Source organism: Oncorhynchus gorbuscha, linkage group LG02, assembly GCF_021184085.1.
Source record: "Oncorhynchus gorbuscha isolate QuinsamMale2020 ecotype Even-year linkage group LG02, OgorEven_v1.0, whole genome shotgun sequence".
NCBI classification, from domain to species: Eukaryota; Metazoa; Chordata; class Actinopteri; order Salmoniformes; family Salmonidae; genus Oncorhynchus; species Oncorhynchus gorbuscha.
The window spans coordinates 76,933,130-76,956,153 of NC_060174.1; positions in this window are offsets into that span (position 1 = coordinate 76,933,130).

The following is a 23,024-nucleotide window of genomic DNA, read 5'->3' on the forward strand; positions in this document are numbered from 1 at the left end:
AGTCTGAATACTTTCCGAAGGCACTGTATATACTGTAGAGAGTTGTGTGCCTTTCCAAATCATGTCCAACAAACAGAATTTACCACAGATGGACTCCAATCAAGTAAAAACATTTAAAGGATGATCAATGGAAACAGGATGCACCTAAGCTCAATTTCAAGTCTCATAGCAAAGGGTCTGAATACTCATGTAAATATTTTTTATATTTTTTATTTTATTTATACATTTGCAAAAATTTATAAAAACCTGTTTTCGCTTTGTCATTATAGAGTATTGTGTGTAGATTTTTTTATTTAATTCACTTTAGAATAAGGCTGTAATGTAACAAAATGTGGAAAAAGAAAGCGGTCTGAATACTTTCCAAATACACGGTAATTACACTGCAACAAGTATTGGAATGAATTGTAATAACTCATAGTTACACTTGAATAACAACATGGAATGTTGGTAATTGCATTTTTTTTATTACACGGGAGTAACAACGAATGCTTGTAACAACTGTTAAAGTTTCCGCTAGCATCCCAACGCACCATATTTCAGCCTGTACAAACCAGTTGATAAGTGTTAGCCAATTGAAACCAGACCACCTCATTGACACAACTCTGCAATAAAGATCTGGAGTGGGTTCACAAATGGTTCACGTCAAATAAATAGTTTATATTGTAAAATCACTGAACGGGCCATTTGTAATGGGACAATGAAATATTTTTAGGAACATTAATAAACAATTATGATTAAAATTGTGAGATATTCATTTGTGCTTGCCAAATTGTAAGCCTATTAAGCTTGATTGAATAATGGTTTATAAATGCATTTAAAATGGTCCTAAGACAACCTCTTATTCCATTATGTAACCTTGCAAGGTTTTATTTATTTATCCCAGGAATTAAGCCATCGTGTCAAGATCTACCCATCTGCGAAACACGCTCGGAATAACGATGACCTCGAATGTGCATTGACATCATGTAACAGTGCTCAAAGAAGGGGGGGTTAGAGGAAGGTCAGTGTGCAAAATCCAGACATGAAAGATTGCTGCAAAAGAAACAAAGTGAGAGAGAAAGTAAGTTTTAAATGCAATGAGCTTTTTTGGATACATAAATTCTACTGAACGTTTTTTGTGTTATTACTTCATGGGGATTTCTATCATTTAGGCCTAGCTAGCTACCTAGCTAGTTGTTGTGTTTCCATAATAGTGCTTGTGTTGACATAAGTACAGAAGTAGCTAGGTAGCTAGTTTACGTTAACATACTGGGTGTGTCTCACGTAATACCCTTGGCATGGATACCCTGAAAACAAGGTTCAGGGAAGATAAGACCATGGAGCCCAGCTAACAATAGCTAAATCAAATCAAATCAAAATCAAATCAAATTTTATTTGTCACATACACATGGTTAGCAGATGTTAATGCGAGTGTAGCGAAATGCTTGTGCTTCTAGTTCCGACAATGCAGTGATAACCAACAAGTAATCTAAATAACAATTCCAAAACTACTGTCTTATACACAGTGTAAGGGGATAAGGAACATGTACATAAGGATATATGAATGAGTGATGGTACAGAGCAGCATACAGTAGATGGTATCGAGTACAGTATATACATATGAGATGAGTGTGTAGACAAAGTAAACAAAGTGGCATAGTTAAAGTGGCTAGTGATACATGTGTTACATAAGGATGCAGTCGATGTTGTAGAGTACAGTATATACATATGCATATGAGATGAATAATGTAGGGTAAGTAACATTATATAAGGTAGCATTGTTTAAAGTGGCTAGTGATATATTTACATCTAGCTAGCTAGTTAGATAGCGAGTAGGGACCATAGCATATTTACCAGCTTTAGTTAGCTACCTAGCTAGCTAGTCAATATTATAAAACTAGCTAGCTAGAGTGCTAGCTAATCCCGTCCACAAAAAAACGGATTGCATGGAAAGTCTATTCTGTAGATGATAACTAGCTAGCTAACTTAGTTGGTAGGCCCAACAAAAATGTCAGCTAATGTTTGCTAGCTAGCTACAGTTAGCTAGTTAGCCAACACTAGTCTAAATAACATGTGGGCTCTCGTTCTCTGTGGCCGACGTGAGTAAGACATTTAAGTGTGTTAACCCGGCCCAGATGACATCCCTTGCCACGTCCTCAGAGCATTCGCAGACCAACTGGCTGGAGTGTTTACGGACATATTCAATCTCTCCCTATCCCAGTCTGCTGTTCCCACTTGCTTCAATATATCCACCATTGTTCCTGACCCAAGAAAGAAATGGTAACTGAACTAAATGACTATTTCCCTGTAGCACTCACGTCTATCATCATGTAGTGCTTTGAGAGGCTAGTTAAGGATCAAATCACCTCCACTCTATCTGACACCCTAGATCCCCTCCAATTTGCATACAGCCCCAATGGATCCACAGACAATGCAATCACCAACACACTGCCCTATCCCATCAGGAAAAGAGGAATATCTATATAAGAATGATGTTAATTGACTATAGCTCAGCCTTCAACACCATAGTACCCTCCACGCTCATCATTAAGCTCGGGGCCCTGGGTCTGAACACCGCCCTGTGCAACTGGGTCCTGGACATCCTAACGGGCCGCCCCCAGGTGGTGAATGTATGAAATAACACCTCCACTATGCTGATCCTCAACACAAGGGCATGTGTTCAGTCACCTCCTGTACTCCCTGTTCACCCATGACTGCATGGTCATGCACGCCTCCAACTCAATCATCAAGTTTGCAAACAACACAACAGTAGGAGGCCTGGTTACCAACAATAACGAGACAGCCTACAGGGAGGAGGTGAGGGGCCTGGCAGAGTGGTGGTAGGAAAACAACCTCTCCCTTAATGTCAACAAAACGAAGGAACTGATTGTGGACTTCAGTAGAAAGCAAAGGGAGCACACCCCCATCCACATCGACTGGACCGCAGAGGAGAAGGTGGAACGCTTCAAGTTCCTCTGTGTACACATCACTGACACTCTGAAATGGTCCACCCACACAGACAGTGTGTTGAAAAAGGCACAACAGCTCCTCTTCAATCTTAGGAGGCTGGAAAAATTCAGCTTGGCCCCTAAGACCTTCACAAACCTTTACAGATGCACCATTGAGAGCATCCTCTCAGGGTGTATCATCACATGGTACGGCTACTGCACCAACCGCAAATGCAGGACTCTCCAGAGGATGATGCGGTCAACACTGGGACAGAGAGACTGAAAAACAGCTTCTATCTCAAGGCCATGAGACTGTTAAATAGCCTTCACTAGCCGTCCTCCACCCACTACCCTGCCCTGAACTTAGTCACTGTCACTAACCGGCTACCGCCCGATTACTCAACACTGTACCCTAGAGGCTGCTGCCGTATGTACATAGACCTGGAATCACTGGTCACTTTAATGTTTACATACTGTTTTACTCATTTCATATGTATATACAGTATTCTACTTTATTCTAGTCAATGCCACTCCAACATTGCTCGTCCTAATATTTATATATTTATTCATTATTATAATTAATTATCCATTATTTTACATTTAGATTTGTGTGTATTGTTGTGAATTGTTAGATACTAATGCACTGTTGGAGCTAGGAACAAAAGCATTTTGATACACCTCCAATAACATCTGCTAAATATATGTATGGGACCAATAAAATTAGATTTGATCTCATAGTCCAGAATGGGAAAATGCTTACAAGAAAGAATCAGGTGAAGACAAGTCAGTTGTTGATTTCCATCATTACTATAGCAGTAAAGGCCAAATTCAATATTTTATCATACAATTTTTTAAAGTATTGCTTTTATACATACAGGAGTCCTACAATTCTATATCAAATGGCTAAATAAGATTTTATATCCATCTTCCAAAACAATTGTTAGCCCTTAGATTGCAATATCTATTATGCTAAGACCTACAGGGGTCAGCGATACATCTTACCTACAGTTGCCGAAGATGTAACTTGCGTTTCCCAAAACACCACGCAGAGAGAATGTTCGCTATGTGCGTCGTTGAGGCATGTGTTGATACTGACAGGATTGAAAGGAAGGGAGAGCTGCTCTCGGATCAGCGTTCTCCGATTCAAATCCTACCTTAACATTTAGAATTATTCCACAATACTGACGACGGATCAGCACCTAGAGAGACATCACCTAAGGCTAGAAATATTGAGGTGGCTTACTCTCATGCTTACCCTGTTTCAAGAAGTGATGTCACTGAGAACTGCCCTTATATATAGGACCTTCCACCCCTATCTGGGATAATGGATGCTTGATGAAGACCTAATGGTAGAAACGTTATTATAATAAAATCACCTGGGAGTTTAATTTTATTTTTCAGGACTTCACTTATAACTCCAGCACCTTCAAAAATACCTGGATGTGCATATGTTCTTCAGCTTTTATTAAATATGATTTCTTGTCATCACTAATGCCCAAAAGGTCACAAGGTACAGGGAGCTGGATGGGTACCTTGCCTGTGTATCAGACAAGATTGACATGCTTCAATCCTTTCCATACATAAAGAAGCCGTCTCAAACTGAACACAGGCCTGCCTGCCTCTGCTGCCTGCCTCTGTAGCCTATAGTTTATCAATCTATCCCCCTTTCTATTTCAGGGGGTCTCAAAGCTTTGCTCATTCATTTTGCATTTACAGTACATGAGATTAAGTCGTTGCCTCTAGAGCTAATTTGACATCAAATCCTTTAGGCATGTCCAGTGTGCCCTGGCACTCTTCATTTGGCATTGAGTGAGTGAGTGAGTGAATATTTCTTCTCTTCCTTTTTCTATTTATTGCATGAAAAAGATTGTGACAAAGTTTAGGTAACCTTAGGGAAATGAGTTAATTATCAAGGTCAATGTTATTATTTTGAAAGTACCAACATAATTTTTTTTAACTTCTATTCTGTTGTACTTCTATTTGAGTAAAATGTCATTATAGTAACAGCACTTCTACTAGATTAGGATATTTTAGTTCTCTTTCCACCTGTCTAAATGTCATATCTCGCCATCACGGTTGACAACTCCATTGTGTCCTCCTCCCAGAGCGCTAAGAACCTTGGCGTGATCCTGGACAACACCCTGTCGTTCTCAACTAACATCAAGGCGGTGGCCCGTTCCTGTAGGTTCATGCTCTACAACATGACCCTGCCTCACACAGGAAGCGGCACAGGTCCTAATCCAGGCACTTGTCATCTCCCGTCTGGATTACTGCAACTCGCTGTTGGCTGGGCTCCCTGCCTGTGCCATTAAACCCTACAACTCATCCAGAACGCCGCAGCCCGTCTGGTGTTCAACCTTCCCAAGTTCTCTCACGTCACCCCGCTCCTCCGCTCTCTCCACTGGCTTCCAGTTGAAGCTCGCATCCGCTACAAGACCATGGTGCTTGCCTACGGAGCTGTGAGGGGAACGGCACCTCAGTACCTCCAGGCTCTGATTAGGCCCTACACCCAAACAAGGGCACTGCGTTCATCCACCTCTGGCCTGCTCGCCTCCCTACCACTGAGGAAGTACAGTTCCCGCTCAGCCCAGTCAAAACTGTTCGCTGCTCTGGCCCACCAATGGTGGAACAAACTCCCTCACGACGCCAGGACAGCGGAGTCAATCACCACCTTCCGGAGACACCTGAAACCCCACCTCTTTAAGGAATACCTAGGATAGGATAAGTAATCCTTCTCACCCCCCCTTTAAGATTTAGATGCACTATTGTAAAGTGACTGTTCCACTGGATGTCATAAGGTGAATGCACCAATTTGTAAGTCGCTCTGGATAAGAGCGTCTGCTAAATGACTTAAATGTAAATGTAAATATTTGTTGCTGGTATATCTTACCTGTGGATCTGAGTATTATGCCGAAGACCTACACTGGTGTCTTACAGTAGCCTCAGAGAACCAGACATGGGTTCAAATACTATTTGTTCCCTTTCAAATAATAGAGCTTGCCAGATACTGTAGGCAGGGTTTTGCGCTTCGGACTATTCCATTGTGCCTATCATGACACAAGGCCAGACCCAGATGCAGACACAGGAGTCAGATGGTTGGAGTCTTACAATTTTTATTAATCCAAAAGAAGTAGACAAGAGAATGGTTGTGGACAGGCAAAAGGTCAAAACCAGATCAGAGTCCAGGAAGTACAGAGTGGCAGACAGGCTTGTGGTAGAGGCAGGCAGAATGGTCAGTCAGGCAGGTACATAGTCCAGAAACAGGCAAGGGTCAAAACCGGGAGGTCTAGAAAAAGGAGAAACGCAAAAAGCAGGAGAAATGGGAAAACGCTGGTTGACTTGGAAACATACAAGACGAGCTGGCACAGAGAGGCAGGAAACACAGGGACAAATACACTGGGGAAAATCAGCAACGCCTGGAGGGGGTGGAGACAATCACAAGGACAGGTGAAACAGATCAGGGTGTGACAGTGCCAAACAAACCCAATCAAGCACAGCTAAACATTTGAAAGAAAACAAATACGATTTTATCCAACAATAGGTATGCAGAGCAGAGAGCAGCACCCTGAACAATGTGTTGTGCTAAGTGCTATTCCACCCTTTCTGTCAGTGTCTTATACAGTGTATCCTTACAGGGGCTCAGGGTATCACACCACTAGTCTGACTTCCCTGCAAAGTGCTGCTTCGTAGTTCCCACAGGGCACACAGATGTTAGGATGGCCGTGCATCCCTCATCCCTCCCCCCCGCCACATGAAGCCGGGCACTCCATCTCCTCAGGGCTGACAGTCAGCCAGGTCGGTGGGCGCAGATTGCTCAGGACGTGTGCGAGGCGCGTCTGGGGACAGGCGGTGAAAGCAGGCAGGTACAGTAGGGGAAAGCATAGTGTCTATCTATCTACAGTGGGGAGAAGAAATACTTGATAACCTGCAAAATCAGCAGTGTTTCCTACTTACAAAGCATGCAGAGGTCTGTCATTTTTATCATAGGTACACTTCAACTGTGAGACAGAATCTAAAACAAAAATCCAAAAAATTATATTGTATGATTTTTAAGTAATTACTTTGCATTTTATTGTATGACATAAGTATTTAGTCCCCTAGTTTAAGAACTAAGCATCTGCTCATAATTCTGGCAGAAACAATGGCAAGGTGACACTCTCCATGAGAATGACTCCCAGAGAGGCTTTCCAGTAGATTGTTTTCCCCAAAAGTACCAATAGTAATTGTGTCAATAAACAAATCAATAACGAGAATCAAATTACTTAGATGAAGATAAGCCTGAGTTTATTATCGCTGCATTAACTGTAATGTTAACAAAACAGACTAGATTAACTTTCCCCAGATTGGCTGACAAACTTAATTTTAAATCAACCATAATCAAATTCCTTAACTAAAAAGCCCATGAATAACTGATTTGGAACAATGTGTGATGAAAGAAAAGCTGAAATAAATAATTCTCTACTATTATTCTGACATTTCACATTCTTCAAATAAAGTGGTGATTCTAACTGAAATAAAACAGGGATTATTTTACTAGGATTAAATGTCAGGAATTGTGAAAAACTGAGTTTAAATGTATTTGCCTAAGGTGTATGTAAACTTCAGACTTCAACTGTATGTGTGTGTGTGTGTGTGTTTTTGACCCAATCAGCTGAGATACCCTTACCCATCTCTGCAGGAGGTAGAGGCTTCCCAAGACCAGTCCGTAAACACAAAGATTGGTAAGGTTGTTTAGGACAGTCAGAGCAGGGGGAAAGGGAGAGGGAGGGAGAGAGAATTTAGTTTCAGGACCCCATTAGCCACTGCACATGCCACAGATAGTCTTCCTGGGGTCCACATAAAAATGTAAAATGCAAGGAGAGAACAGTTATAGACAAGGACATAAGATATTACATCAACTTCATAAGAAAAATTCAAATAGAGTTATATGTTGGAAAGACACCGAGACAACAAAAATACTATTTATACATTTTTCATATACTGTATACATGTTACGAATCCCTTTGGCTCGGCAGTCTAGGGGGGGATAGTATCGAGACTGAGACTCTTAGCAAGAAGTAGCATAACTCATGCAAAGTGTGATAGTGACAATGTAACGGTGAGAATGAAATAACCACAGACAACTAATATCTACCATCAAACACTCAGGGGGGGGGGGGCTGAGCTATACCCAAGGAAAGAAACAATTATCCCAAAATACCCCTAAGCTAGACTAGCCTACTTCCATACAGCTAACTAACTAAAAATACAGTGGGTAGTCCGCCCAGTTCTAACTAGTGTTCGCAGACAATGTAGTCCTACGGGTAGTGTATGCCCATGAGCAACTTGTCTTGGTTCCCCCTTTTCCCACCATCAAACACCATAACACAAACAATACTCACAGGTGGGGACAAAGTGATATGGAGGTGCTAAAACAAAAGAGCTCTATCCAGAGGACGAGAGAGCGATATCGAGACACAAAGAGATCAAGCTACAGAGAAAACAACTGATTGGGTTTTTAAACCAAGGGAAAGGAAATGTGATAGGGTAAGGGAAAATGAGGAGGTGTGTCTTCTGACACACACACACAATACCTTTATTTTACTAGGCAAGTCAGTTAAGAACAAATTCTTATTTTCAATGACGGCCTAGGAACAGTGGGTTAACTGCCAGTTCAGGGGTAGAATGACAAATTTGTACCTTGTCAGCTCGGGGATTCGAACTTGCAACCTTTGGGTTACTAGTCCAATGCTCTAACCACTAGGCTAACCTGCCGCCCCTTTATCTGTAACAATACATATGAATAATCTTAAACAGTACAGTTCAATTAGATCTTTAGAAAGAGGAGAGGTGCTGTGATTACAAGTAGCATCTGGTGGCAACTCATTCCATGATGACATGGCTCTATACATAACTGAGCGACGCATTAAATCTGTTTTTGGTTTGGGTAGAGTGAAAAAACTATACATGACTGGTGGGGTATGTATGTCTGTTTGAAGTGTATGCAAATATATTTTACAAGTGGTTAGGCATTTTCAACACAAAAATGTTTCTTAAAAAGAATAGAAGAGAAGTAGTCAAGATCCCCTCAAACCTCAACCATGAAAGACTATCATGCATGTTGTTGATGTTAGTTATGTGTGTGTAGTTAAGCGCAAGGTGTGCTACTTTGTTCTGAGGCAGCTGCAGCTTTGCTAGGTCTTTCTTTGCTGCAACGGACTATGTTACCGGACAGTAATCCAGACGGGACAAAATCAGAACCTGTACAACTAGTACAGTTGATTTTTCTGTCAAAAACGCAGATATTCTGTACCTCTCCCCATCTTCACAAAACCTTTGTCAATATGTCTTGACCATTATACGGTGCCTTCCGAATGTATTAATACCCCTTGACTTATTGCACATTCTTTTGTGTTACAGCCTGCATTCAAAATGGATTAAAACATGTAAAAAACACCATCAACACACAGTACCCCATAATTACAAAGTGGAAACATGTTAGAATCTTTGGCAGCATTTACAGCTGTGAGTCTTTCTGAGTACGCCTCTAAGAGCTGTATTATTACACCTGTATTATACAATATTTGCAAATTATTCTTTTAAACATTCTTCAAGCTCTGTCAAGTTGGTTGTTGATCATTGCTAGACAGCCATTTTCATGTCTTGCCATAGATTTTGAAGCCGATTTTGGTCAGAACTCTAACTAGGCCACTCAGGAACATTCAATGTCATCTTGGTACTTGTTTTTTTAGGTTATTGCCCTGCTGCAAGGTGAATTTGTCTCTCAGTGTCTGTTGGAAAGCAGACTGAACCACGTTTTCATCTAGGATTATGCCTGTGCTTAGCTCTTTTCTGTTTATTTTTATCCTCAAAAAACTCCCTAGTCCTTGCCAAGCATACCCATCACATGATGCAGCCACAACCATGCTTGAAAATATGAAGAGTGGTACTCAGTGAGGTGTTGTGTTGGATTTGCCCCAAACATAATGGTTTGTATTCCAAGACATAAAGTACATTTCTTAGCATTTTTCTTTTTTAGTTTTATTTTAGCGCCTTATTGCAAACAGGATACGTGTTTTGGAATATTTCCTTTTCACTCTGTTATTTAGGTTAGTATTGTGGAGTAACTATTCTCAGTTTTCTCCTATCACAGCCATTAAACTCTGTAACTGTTTTAAAGACACCATTGGCCTCATGGTGAAATCCCTCAGCGGTTTCCTACCTCCAACTGAAGCCCGACGAGCCAGCTGAAGAGTGGAAGCCTGACGAGCCGGCTGAGGTGTGGGAGCCTGACGAGCCGGCTGAGGCATGACGTGGGATGGGATCCTGATGAGCCGGCTGAGGCGTGGGAGCCCGACGAGCCGGCTGAGGCATGACGTGGGATGGGAGCCAGGTAAGGCATGGAAGCCTTGCCTTAGCTGGTGTGAGAGGGAGGCATCCGCATGAGCTCAGCCATCCACATAAAGAGATGTGAGTGCAATTATTGAACTGGGAACATTTTCATGCTTGGAGACATTTTACAGCATGACGTCACAATCAGAACACGATCAGAATGATTGAGCACTATTTCACGCTGGAAAGATTTTTACATGAAACGTTTCTTTGTGAGGCATTGGAAAATCTCCCTGCTCACTGCTCAGCTGAGGGACCTTACAGATAGTTGTATATGTCGGGTACAGAGATGAGGTAGTCATTCAAAAATCATGTTAAACACTATTATTACACACAGAGTGAGTCCATGTAACTTATTATGACTTGCTAAGCACATTTTTACTCCTTAACTTCTTATTTAGGCTTGCAATTACAAAGGGGTTGAATACTTACTGACTACATTTTTTATTCATTTGTAAAAATGTCTAAAACATAATTCCACTATGACATTATGGGGTATTGTGTGTAGGGCAGTGTCACAATCTTAATTTAATACATTTTTAATTCAGGCTGTGACAAATCAAAACTAGGAAAATGTCAAAGGGTGTGAATACTTTCTGAAGGGACTCTAACTGACCATCCAATATTACTTCTATGAGTTCAGCTTCTTCAACTTGTGCAATAGTCACACCATATATGCACAACTCCAGTTGAGGTTTAGGTCTAAGAGAATGCTTTGAACCAAATAAAATGCCTTTTTTAGATGTATTTAAGACCGATTTATTGTTAGTTCCCCATTCTGACACTGACTGCAACTCCTTGCTAAGAGTCTCAGTGAGCACACTGGCTGTAGGTGCGGATGTGTATAGTGTGCAATCATCTGCCTACAGCGGACAAGTGGCAAATCATTTGTAAAAATAGAGAAGAGTAACAGTCCAAGGCAACTGCCCTGAGGGATACCGCACTGTACATATCTGATGTTAGAGGCTTCCATTGAAGAACACTCTCTGGATTCTATTGGATAAGTAACCCTCCAACTATCCTGAAGGCAGGTGATGTAAAGCCATCACAAGTTCGTTTTTTCAATAACAAATGATGATCAATAACATCAATTGCTGCACTGTAATCTAACAATACAGCTCAAACTATCAACTTATTATCAATTTATTTTAGCCAATCATCAGTCTGTGCAGTACAATATGCATGCTAAAAATCAGTAAAGTTGTTCATTAAGTTCTTTGACAAATAGTATTGTATATTTGTTTAAAACATTTATCTATCAGACACTGTGAGCTCACTGAGACTCTCAGCAATGGGTTACAGTCAGTGCTAGGTGGTGAGGGTATCAACAACATCTCTGTTATGCTGATCCTCAAAACAAAGGCCCCACAAGTGTGTGTGCTCAGCCCCATCCTGTACTCCCTGTTCAACATGACTGCGTGGCCACACACGTCTCCAACAATCAATAAGTTTGCAGACGACACAACAATGGTAGGCCTGATTACCAACAACGACGAGAGCTGATCATGGACTTCAGGAGACAGCAGAGATAGCATGCCCCCATCTACATCAACGGGCCGCAGTAGAGAGGGTGAAAAGCTTCAAGTTCCTCGGCTTGCACATAGTGATGTAAAGTACTTGAGTAAAAATACTTTCAAGTACTAACTTGTTGGGGATAGGGGCAGTATTTTCACTTTGGATGAATTGCGTGCCCATAGTGAACTGCATCCTACTCTGTCCTAGATTGCTAATATATGCATATTATTATTACTATTGGATAGAAAACACTCTGACGTTTTTAAAACAGAGGGCTGTGATGACTGGGGTCAGAGATGACACTATCTCACTCTCTGTTCCAGCACGGTCAGGACACCGGGCTATGATGACTGGGGTCAGAGATGACACTATCTCACTCTCTGTTCCAGCACGGTCAGGACAGAGGGCTGTGATGACTGGGGTCAGAGATGACACTGGCACATGAAAGGGATTCTCAATGAAGTTGAAAAACTCCTTGTACTCCATGATATCCTTGAATCTTGACTCAAACTCAAACTCTCCCAACACACACACAAATGCATCATAGCTAAAATGTTGCAGTATGTCTGGGTTGGATGTGGTGACTGCTCTGAGTTTTGGGAAATGGTCTGTCAGGTATGAACAGTGTGGTGATTTAGTTTTGAAATGCTGTGAACACACGCAGCATTTTTCCTGGAGTTTTAGCTCTCCCTATGAGCTGGAGATTCACCGTGTTCAGGTGGCAGGTGATGTCAGTTAAAAAATGCCAGCTTTAATATCCACTGTGGATCATCCATCTCTGGCTCCTCTCTCCCTTTGTTTGCAACACATTCACAGATTTGAGGGAGGAGAGAGAGACATTTTTACAAAACTCTGCCACGAGACAGCCATCTCACCTCATTGTGAAATATCAAGTCGCCGTATTCTGTCTGGTATTCCTTCAGCAACTTGCGGAATTGCCGGTGATTCAGTGCCCTCGCAATAATAATGCTCACCACGAGCACGACTTGCTGCATCACATTCTGTAAGTCTAGCCACAAGTGCTTCCTGATGAATGATAAATTGAAACGTAACAAATTCGGGAATATACTCTCTTTCTCATCAGGCCTATAAGTACCTTCTCCTTCCCTCGCGTGTTTGGGGTCGCGTCAGTGCACAGAGATGCCATTTAACTAGTCAATATTATTATCAGCAAAAAATATAACAAGGGCTTTCAGAATATCCTCTCCTCATGTTTGTCTCTGCAGGGGCAGTAAACATAAAAGTTCCTCTCTGAACAACTCGTTTTGAGGGAAGTGGACCCAAACACATCATTAGACAATGTCACTTACATCAGTGCTTTCGTCAAGCACGATGCTAAAACACACCGCTACAGATACAGTGGGGATAAAAAGTATTTAGTCAGCCACCAATTGTGCAAGTTCTCCCACTTAAAAATATGAGAGAGGCCTGTAATTTTCATCATAGGTACACTTCAAATATGAAAGACAAAATGAGAAAAGAAATCCAGAAAATCACATTGTAGGGTTTTTAATGAATTTATTTGCAAATATGGTGGAAAATAAGTATACTGCCATCTATCTGTCGTCCAGGGCACAATATTTATATTCAATGAAGTGATTCAGGCCTGCATTAAACACATTGAATTGAAATTGGATCATTGCTATGTATTATGAAAGGATAGGGGGAAAAGGAAAATCACAGTGAGCCGCAAATTTGGCCCGTGGGCCTCGTAATGAGTACCACTGGTGTAGATGAAGGGGAGAAGACAGGTTAAAGAAGGATTTTTAAGCCTTAAGACAACTGAGACGTGGATTGTGTATGTATGCCATTCAGAGGGTATGTGGCAAGACAAAATGTTTAAGTGCCTTTGAACGGGGTATGCTAGTAGGTGTTTGAATGTGTTAAGAACTGCAATGCTGCTGGATTTTTTTATGCCCAACAGTTTCCTTTGTGTATCAAGAATGGTCCACCACCCAAAGAACATCCAGCCAACTTGACACAACTGTGGGAAGCATTGGAGTCAACATGGGCCAGCATCCCTGTGGAATGTTTTTGAAACCTTGTGGAGTCCATGCCCAGATGAATTGAGGCTGTTCTGTGGGAAAAGTGGGTGCAATTCAATATTAGGAAGGTGTTCCTTATGTTTTGTACACTCAGTGTATATTTATATTCCAGACTCTGACATTGCTCATTCTGAAATGTCTTGATTTCTTTCATTTTACTTTGGGGAATTTGTGTGTATTGTTCGGTATTATGGCACTGTTGGAACTAGAAAAATAAGCATTTCGCTGCACCTGCGATAACATCTGCAAAATGTGAGTATGCGACCATGTGAGTATACAGTATACAACTGGCAGCAAACTGATTGGTCAGCTGTTTAAAGCCAGCAAAGCATGCTTTGCTATTTTTAGGTAGTGGAATTACTTCCTTCCACGCCTGTGGACACACACACTCCCTTAGGGTTTGGTTAAAGACATGGCAAATAGGGCTGGCAATACAGTCTGCTACCATTCTCAGAAGTTTAATATCTAGGTTTATACCTGGTGGCTTATCATTATTGATGGAAAACAATAATTTTTCCACCTCTTCAAAACCAACTTGACCAAATTCAAAACAGCAATTCTTCTCTTTCATTTTTAGATTTTCAATACACAATTATGATGGTTCACTGTTCAATGTTGTCATTTCACTTCTCAGTTTGTCACCTTCACCAGTGAAATAGTCACTGAAATGATTGGCTATATCAAAGTGTTGTTGTAAATGACTCCGATGGGATTTAAATTGGTTTTCTGCCCATAATATCATTTAAGGTGCTCCAAAGTCTTTTTCTATTGTTTTCGTAATATATATTGGTAATATAAATTGTACTTTTTTTGTTAAGTTTAGTCACCAAATGTCTCAATTGACAGTATGTCACCAATAAGCTGAGCAGCCTGACTTGTTTCCACCTTTTTTGCATAATTTCATTGAACCATACAAATGTTCAATTCGTCATTGATCCAGGGGGCTCTAACAGTTGTCACAGTTAGTTTCTTAACAGGTGAATGTCAACAATTGGCTAGAATAATTTTACAAAAACTCCAAGTACTGCAACTGGATTCTCCTCCGTATATACTGTACATCAGAACAAAATAATTCAACAAGAGTCCTGAAAAAAAAACATTTTGTATGATCTCTTATAAATAACTTTAAGGCCTGCAGAGAGAGCGAAAGAGAGAGAGCGTTCAAGCAGATCTATTTTTTGAAGTCGGTGACCATCGTTGGTCACCACCTTTTCAAGGTGTGTTGCATTATGGGGATAAAAATGTCCAACTTGCGCCTACATGTCGACTGCATGAACTTGACAAAAATCTGGTGATCAAAGGTCATGAACTTGACTGCAATCGACTACAAGTTTTTTCTGTAGTTGCTCTTCACCAACTTCATCCTACGGCCATTGCCTGCATTGTGGGAGGCTGTATTGTCAATCAATCATTAGGGTGTTTTTGTTTGACCAACACGAGCGTGACCAAAGATGTTTTTATTTTAATTGTATTTCACCTTTATTTAACCAGGTAGGCTAGTTAAGAACAAGTTCTCATTTACAACTGTGACCTGGCCAAGATAAAGCAAAGCAGTGTGACACAAACAACAACACAGAGTTACACATGGAATAAACAAAGTTATCGTCAATAACACAATAGATAAAAAAGAAAGTCTATATACAGTGTGTGCAAATGGCTATAGTAGCGAAGTAATTACAATTTAGACAATTAACACTGGAGTGATAGATGAGCAGATTGTGATGTGCAAGTAGAAATACTTGTGTGCAAAAGAGCAGAAAGTAAATAAAAACAAAATGGGAATGAGATAGGTAGATTGGGTGGGCTATTTACAGATGGACTATGTACAGCTACAGCGATCGGTTAGCTGCTCAGATAGCTGATGTTTAAAGTTAGTGAGGGAAATATACGTCTCCAGCTTCAGCGATCTTTGCAATTCATTTTTACGTCATCGGCAGCAGAGAACTGTTAGGAAAGGCAGCCAAATGAGGTATTGGCTTTGGGGATGACCATTGAGATATACCTGCTGGAGCGAGTGCTACGGGTGGGTGTTGTTATCATGACCAGTGAGCTGAGATAAGGCGGAGCTTTACCTAGCATAGACCTATAGATGACCTGGAGCCAGTGGGTCTGGTGACGAATATGTAGCGAGGGACAGCCGACTAGAGCATACAGGTCGCAGTGGTGGGTGGTATAAGGGGCTTTGGTGACAAAACGGATGGCACTGTAATATACTGCATCAAGTTTGCTGAGTAGACACCTTGCCTCAGGATGATAAGTTGGTGGTTGAAGATATCCCTCTGGTGGTGTGGGGGCTGTGCTTTGGCAAAGTGGGTGGGGTTATATCCTCCCTGTTTGGCCTTGTACGGGGTGTCATCGGATGGGGCCACAGTGTCTCCTGACCCCTCCTGTCTCAGCCTCCAGTATTTATGCTGCAGTAGTTTATGTGTCGGGGGGCTAGGATCAGTATGTTATATCTGGAGTACTTCTACTGTCTTATCCGGTGTCCTGTGTGAATTTAAGTATGCTCTCTCTAATATTCTCTTTCTTTCTCTCTCTCGGAGGACCTGAGCCCTAGGACCATGCCTCAGGACTACCTGGCATGATGACTCCTTGCTGTCCCCAGTCCACCTGGCCGTGCTGCTGCTCCAGTTTCAACTGTTCTTCCTGCGGCTATGGAACCCTGACCTGTTCACCGGACATGCTACCTGTCCCAGACCTACTGTTTTCAACTCTCTATAGACAGCAGGAGCGGTAGAGATACTCTTAATGATCGGCTATGAAAAGCCAACTGACATTTACTCCTGAGGTGCTGACTTGCTGCACCCTTGACAACTACTATGATTATTATTATTTGACCATGCTGGTCATTTATGAACATTTGAACATCCTGGCCATGTTCTGTTATAATCTCCACCCAGCACAGCCAGAAGAGGACTGGCCACCCCTCATAGCCTGGTTCCTCTCTAGGTCTCTTTCTAGGTTTTGGCCTTTCTAGTGAGTTTTTCCTAGCCACTGTGCTTCTACACCTGCATTGCTTGCTGTTTGGGGTTTTAGGCTGGGTTTCTGTACAGCACTTTTAGATATCAGCTGATGTAAGAAGGGCTATATAAATACATTCGATTTGATTTGATTGGAAGCTATTTTGTAAATGACATCGCCGAAGTCGAGGATCGGTAGGATAATCAGTTTTACGAGGGTATATTTGGCGACGTGAGTGAAGGAGGCTTTGTTGCGAAATAGGAAGCCGATTCTAGATTACATTTTGGATTGGAGATGTTAAATGTGAGTCTGGAAGGAGAGTTTACAGTCTAGCCAGACAGCTAGGTATTTATAGTTGTCCACATATTCGAAGAAGATGACTGAAACAGGAACCAACTTTGCCGCGATTCATACAGTGGATACAAATGAATGTGATATTTAGGTCTCTCTCACTATACAATGTACACACATTTGATTTCAGTTTTTGAGTGTGTGTGATATGAGTTATAATGGCAACACTGCTATGTTGATCTGACCCTTGCTGTTGGAAAACCACATTCATGGCCGACTTTCGGCTGTCACAGATGCACCTCCCCGACTTCACTCTTTGACTTTCGTCTGCAGCCAGTTGCTTTTACCTTACCACTCATACGCAGAGAGAGAGAGAGCGAGAGAGAGAGAGAGAGAGACCATGGTGATGATGACTGCATGTAGACCGCACCAAAGAGGTCGGAGGATCACCACCGAGGGAGGTCTGACCTGGAATGGCCATCTAGAGTCCAACAGAGCAAAGGGCCAGAGGACACAAGCTTTACGACAGGAGGAGCGTGTGGTCAGTCCATACCTCTCCTCTCCTCCTTAATCCCAGCCTGTCCCTCTCCTCCTCCTCTTCCCCTAGCCTGTAATTACTCTGCATCCAATATCGTGTGGAAATGCCAACAGATGCCCAGCGTCTAAGACAGGTATTATATGCTTAGTGGATGTCCTGGTAATGCTGGTTTTTGCCAGGGTGTTGATTATGACTACATTGCATGGTGTGGTGATGGTGAAACGCTGTGCAGTGGCACGAGGCAGGCAGGGGACAACAGGTGGACAACATCACGGCTCAATGCTGCAGACGGTCAAAACTGCCTGACTGGGACATCTGTGTGTTTGAGGGATTGGAGGAACTGACGGATTCATGTTTGTGGAGGAAAGATTCAAAAGATATTAGAGGGAAAATCATTTCTGTTCACGGTCAAGTTGCGCATATCCATTTTTTGGTTGAGGGCTGAAATACTTCAACTGATGGAATCTTTGAAAAATCTTATAGGGCAACTCTTTTCAACCTCATTTTCATTATCTCCAGCACAATACCACTGGCAACATATGTGAAAACGGCGCATTTCTATATTTTGTAGAAACAAATATAAAGTTCTACCCAATGACTTCATCAAAAGTTAAAACTTTTTTTTTTAAATTGCGATTTTCAAATGCTATGAGATTCACGGTGACATGACATGGGGAGCAAGAAAAGACCCTCCCTTGGGCTAGAAACTTGTTCCAGGTTTTGAAGGTCACCGTTTTTTCCCTTTAGACCTACCCTGTGATGTCACAGAGAATTCTATTATTTTTTTTACCTTTACCTTGTCTTTTTAACACATAGATCATAGAAATGCGCTGTTTTCACATATGTAGAGGCTGGTTTGATGCTGGAGATGATGAATATGAGGTTGAAAAGGGGTGGAATTGCCCTTTACGTAAAACACAATATGATTGAAAAGTAGCAACAACGGTCTCCTGTGTAGCATTTTATACCATGTTACTCATCAAGAATTCAAAGCCTGAGAAGCCAAGGACTTCACTTGCCATCAGAGAATGTGTCAATCACTGTGACTCTAGGAGGAAGTGGTTTGTCAGGGCCTGAGGGGGGCACACTGACCTAAATATTAAAACTGTGGATAGCATCACATTGACCAGCTAAAAGAGTGCACTGGGGAAATAAATACCAGTAGTCAAATATTAACCAAGGTTTTTAGAATTCTTATTTTTAGAATTCACTATTCCTTCATCTCAATAAAAAATCTGGTTTCTTCAGAAAGGGGAAAGCTTCATGTGTTGATTTGCTTGGGAAGTGGGGGGCCATTAACGTCTAATTCCATTGTTGTTTACATTTTCTTATGCGATGACAGTTGTTTTTATTGTTATTATTGTTGATATTGTTCTTAGACGGAGTAACCACATCATCTAACACTGTATGGAGCTCCTGAAGATTAAGATTCACTGGCCCAGTAAAGAGGATTTGGAACCATAGAATATTCAGTAAGCAAAGTCCCAATCATGAGTGTGCGCTCTCTAATGTAAAGTAGAGCCCTTCTACTGTATGTCAATGCAGAAAAGTGCCCTCCCCTGGTCACGAGTGGGACTGCAAAAGAAAAGGAAACGAAGAGACTAAATCAAATGAGGGAAGCAGGGATGCCTTTTCTTTTCTCCAAATATACTGCAGTGAAGACAGCAAAGACAGACATGGTATTTTTGCTTTTTTGTCTTCTTTTTCAAATTCAGCCACTTTTCATTGGACAAAGTCACTAAATATCAATAGCCCATACAATTGTGTAAAATAAAACAATAATTCCTTTTTAATAAAAACTCCAGTGATGACCACCTTACCAATACACAGGTATAGTGTGACCTTAGAGATGTGTACGTTGTCTTAAACTACTGCATACAAGGCTGTGTGGTGGTAGCTGAGCTGCACCCATAGCTCAATACTGGTTGACCTGCAAAACCAGTGAGTGCTGATGCTCATCACAACTGCAGGAATCTTGTGTGTGGTAAAGACTCACGCTGCTCTGGGACTCTATGAGGCTTGACGCGTGACATCGACCTCATAAAAGAACAGGAGAAAAAAATAAACCCATAACTGCCCAGTAACAAGCGCTGTCTCCTCATTGGCTGCGGAGGAATGTACGTTGGTTTGACCATACCCTCTAGACTAAATGACACACACACACAAAGTGCTGTTGAGAACTGGGGCAGAATCACACCCATGAGCCACTCTTTACTTAAATCTCCTCTGAATGATTTACTCAAGATTAGCATATAGCCCTGTGTACAGTGTTGTAATTTTGTTAGTACTTATCTCAGCCAGGGTGTTTCATACTCAATGTCAACATTATTCTCTTTCTACTGAGGTGGTTTCAGAACAGGCAACCATTATCCTATATAACTTTTTGTTGTAAATGATAGAAAGTGAAAATGTGCAATCACAGATGATTGTTTGAGAACTTGAATTTAATGGATAAATAAACGTGGTTAATTTAATGAATAATAATGTTTAAATAATATGTTTGACTGATGAGACAATTTCCCGAACTTTTATTTACATTTCCCTTGCATTTGTATTTCTTTCTTAAACCTTCATTGAACTGCAAGTCTGCATACATCTATACTGAACAGAAATATAAATGCAAAATGCAACAATTTCAAAGATGTTACTGAGTTAAAGTTCATATAAGGAAATCAGTCAATTGAAATAAATGCATTGGTGAGAATGTAGGCCATGGAAGACTGGTGAGAATGCAGGCCATGGAAGACTGGGTGAGAATGCATGGCCATGGAAGACTGGTGAGAATGCATGGCCATGGAAGACTGGTGAGAATGCAGGCCATGGAAGACTGGTGAGAATGCATGGCCATGGAAGACTGGTGAGAATGCAGGCCATGGAAGACTGGTGAGAATGCATGGCCATGGAAGACTGGTGAGAATGCATGGCCATGGAAGACTGGTGAGAATGCATGGCCATGGAAGACTGGTGAGAATGCAGGCCATGGAAGACTGGTGAGAATGCAGGCCATGGAAGACTGGTGAGAATGCAGGCCATGGAAGACTGGTGAGAATGCAGGCCATGGAAGACTGGTGAGAATGCATGGCCATGGAAGACTGGTGAGAATGCATGGCCATGGAAGACTGGTGAGAATGCATGGCCATGGAAGACTGGTGAGAATGCAGGCCATGGAAGACTGGTGAGAATGCATGGCCATGGAAGACTGGTCCTGTGACCTTCCCATAGATGGCCATGTTACAGTAATGCACTGTATCGAGGCCAATGGGGACCAAAGAAAACAGATGGCACATAACTACTTTGACCCATTCCATTTCTCTACCCATCCGAATGTACTGTATACCCATCTATCTTAACCACTGACCACTCACGATTATGAAATATGTAGAGGGCTAATCTAGCCCATCGCTGAGGGTTTCCCTTCCACCAGGGTTTCCCTTCCATGCCTTCCCATGCCTCATTTAAGAGAGAGAGAGGCATCAAAAACAGCACATAGATGAAAGGCAAGCGGGTGGTCCCCTGGCTTGGATGATGCAGCGCCAACGAGGGCCCTCATGCTAAACAGGCGGCCATTCAAATTAGTGCCTAATTGCAGCATCTGTTAAGCCATTGAAGAGGTGTCAGTGCTGTGTCATGGGCCTGTTAATTGGTACAAACAGGTAGCAGATGCAGCCTCTGTGACTGAGCATCTGCCAATTAGCAAGCCAGGCTCAATGAGCTGTGAATCAGCAGAGAGAGGGGAGAGAGGAGAGGGAGGAGGGGGAGAGGAGAGGAAAAGGGGAGAGAAAGGAGAAGAGGGAGTGGAAAAGAGAGAAGGGAGAGCTAGAAATATTTAGGTCAGCAGAACACAATATAGGGCTTGAGGGTTGACTAGGTGGTATGCACAGCAAAATCAAATGTTTCTTAGTATAGATGTTGGAGCACCACCCTGAGGTAAGATGGGCTAATAGGCCTATACAGTATCTATTGACATTTTATCCTATCCTCCAGGGCTCTCATAAAGCGTCTCAGGGTAGGTGCTGACCATAATGAAAATGATTATATGGACAGGGGGCACCTGATCATAGATCTGCACACAACATTACTATGAGACATTGTATTTTCTGAATGTTCATCTGATGTTTATCTGCATTTTTGAAGAGTGTAACGAGACCACATTTTTTAGACCATCTGAACATCAAATGTATTCAGTTTTTTAATTTAACTTTCCGCAGTCCGCAAATCTTCTGTGGTCCTGTCTGGTACTTTGGTGCCACCTTTTCCCTAGAATAGAAAGAGAACAGAACAAGCCAGGTCAAAGCAGTGCCGGCCCTGGAAGATATCAGATGAATGTAGTGTATGTAGTTATACAGCTGAAGACGGAAGTTTACATACACTTACGTTGAAGTCATTAAAACTCGTTTTTCAACCACTCCACAAATTTAATGTAAACAAACTATAGTTTTGGCAAGTTGGTTAGGACTTTTAAGTAATTTTTCCAACAATTGTTTACAGACAGGTTATTTCACTTATAATTCACTGTATCACAATTCCAGTGGGTCAGAAGTTTACATACACTAAGTTGACTGTGCCTTTAAACAGCTTGGAAAATTCCAGAAAATTATGTCTTGGCTTTAGAAGCTTCTGATAGGCTCATTTACATAATTTGAGTCAATTTGAGGTGCACCTGTGGATGTATTTCAATGCATACCTTCAAACTCAGGGCCTCTCAGGACCTCAGAAAAAAATTGCAGACCTCCACAAGTCTGGTTCATCCTTGGGAGCAATTTCCAAATGCCTGAAGGCACCACGTTCATTGTAGCTCCCTTCAGTAACCACGAGCACAAACGTTCCTTGATTTTAACTGGCGGCTTTATTCTGTAGTTTTAGTCAGAATTATCACCTTCCGTGAGAACTATAAAGTAAATGAAAAATACAGTTAAGCACACTCTTACAACCTTATCTATGCCCGAGATGGCATAGCAGTTCAGACGTCTTTTGTCCTCGTCTTGTCGTGTCCTGTATATATATATATATTTCACATACATTTTTTTTATTTTCCATCAACTCATCTTCAAAACACTCTCCTGCAACCCACCTCACCAATTTATATTTATAAACAAGTATTATTTACCTCAAATCTGCAATCCTCCAAGAAGCTAGCCAGAAGCTAGCCAGAAACTCCAAGAAGCTAGCCAGAAGCTAGCCAGGAGCTAGCTAGAAGCTAGTTCAGAAGCTAGTTAGCTTCTTTACTGGCAAATCGTTAGTATTCAGCTAACCACGGTTTGTGGTCATCAGCTATCCTTTAGCTCGAAAATCTATCGGCAGTTTTGTACGGCGCAGCGCGGCTCGGAACGGAACCCCACCGGGCCTTCACAACTGGACTGCCGACGTTGTCTACCC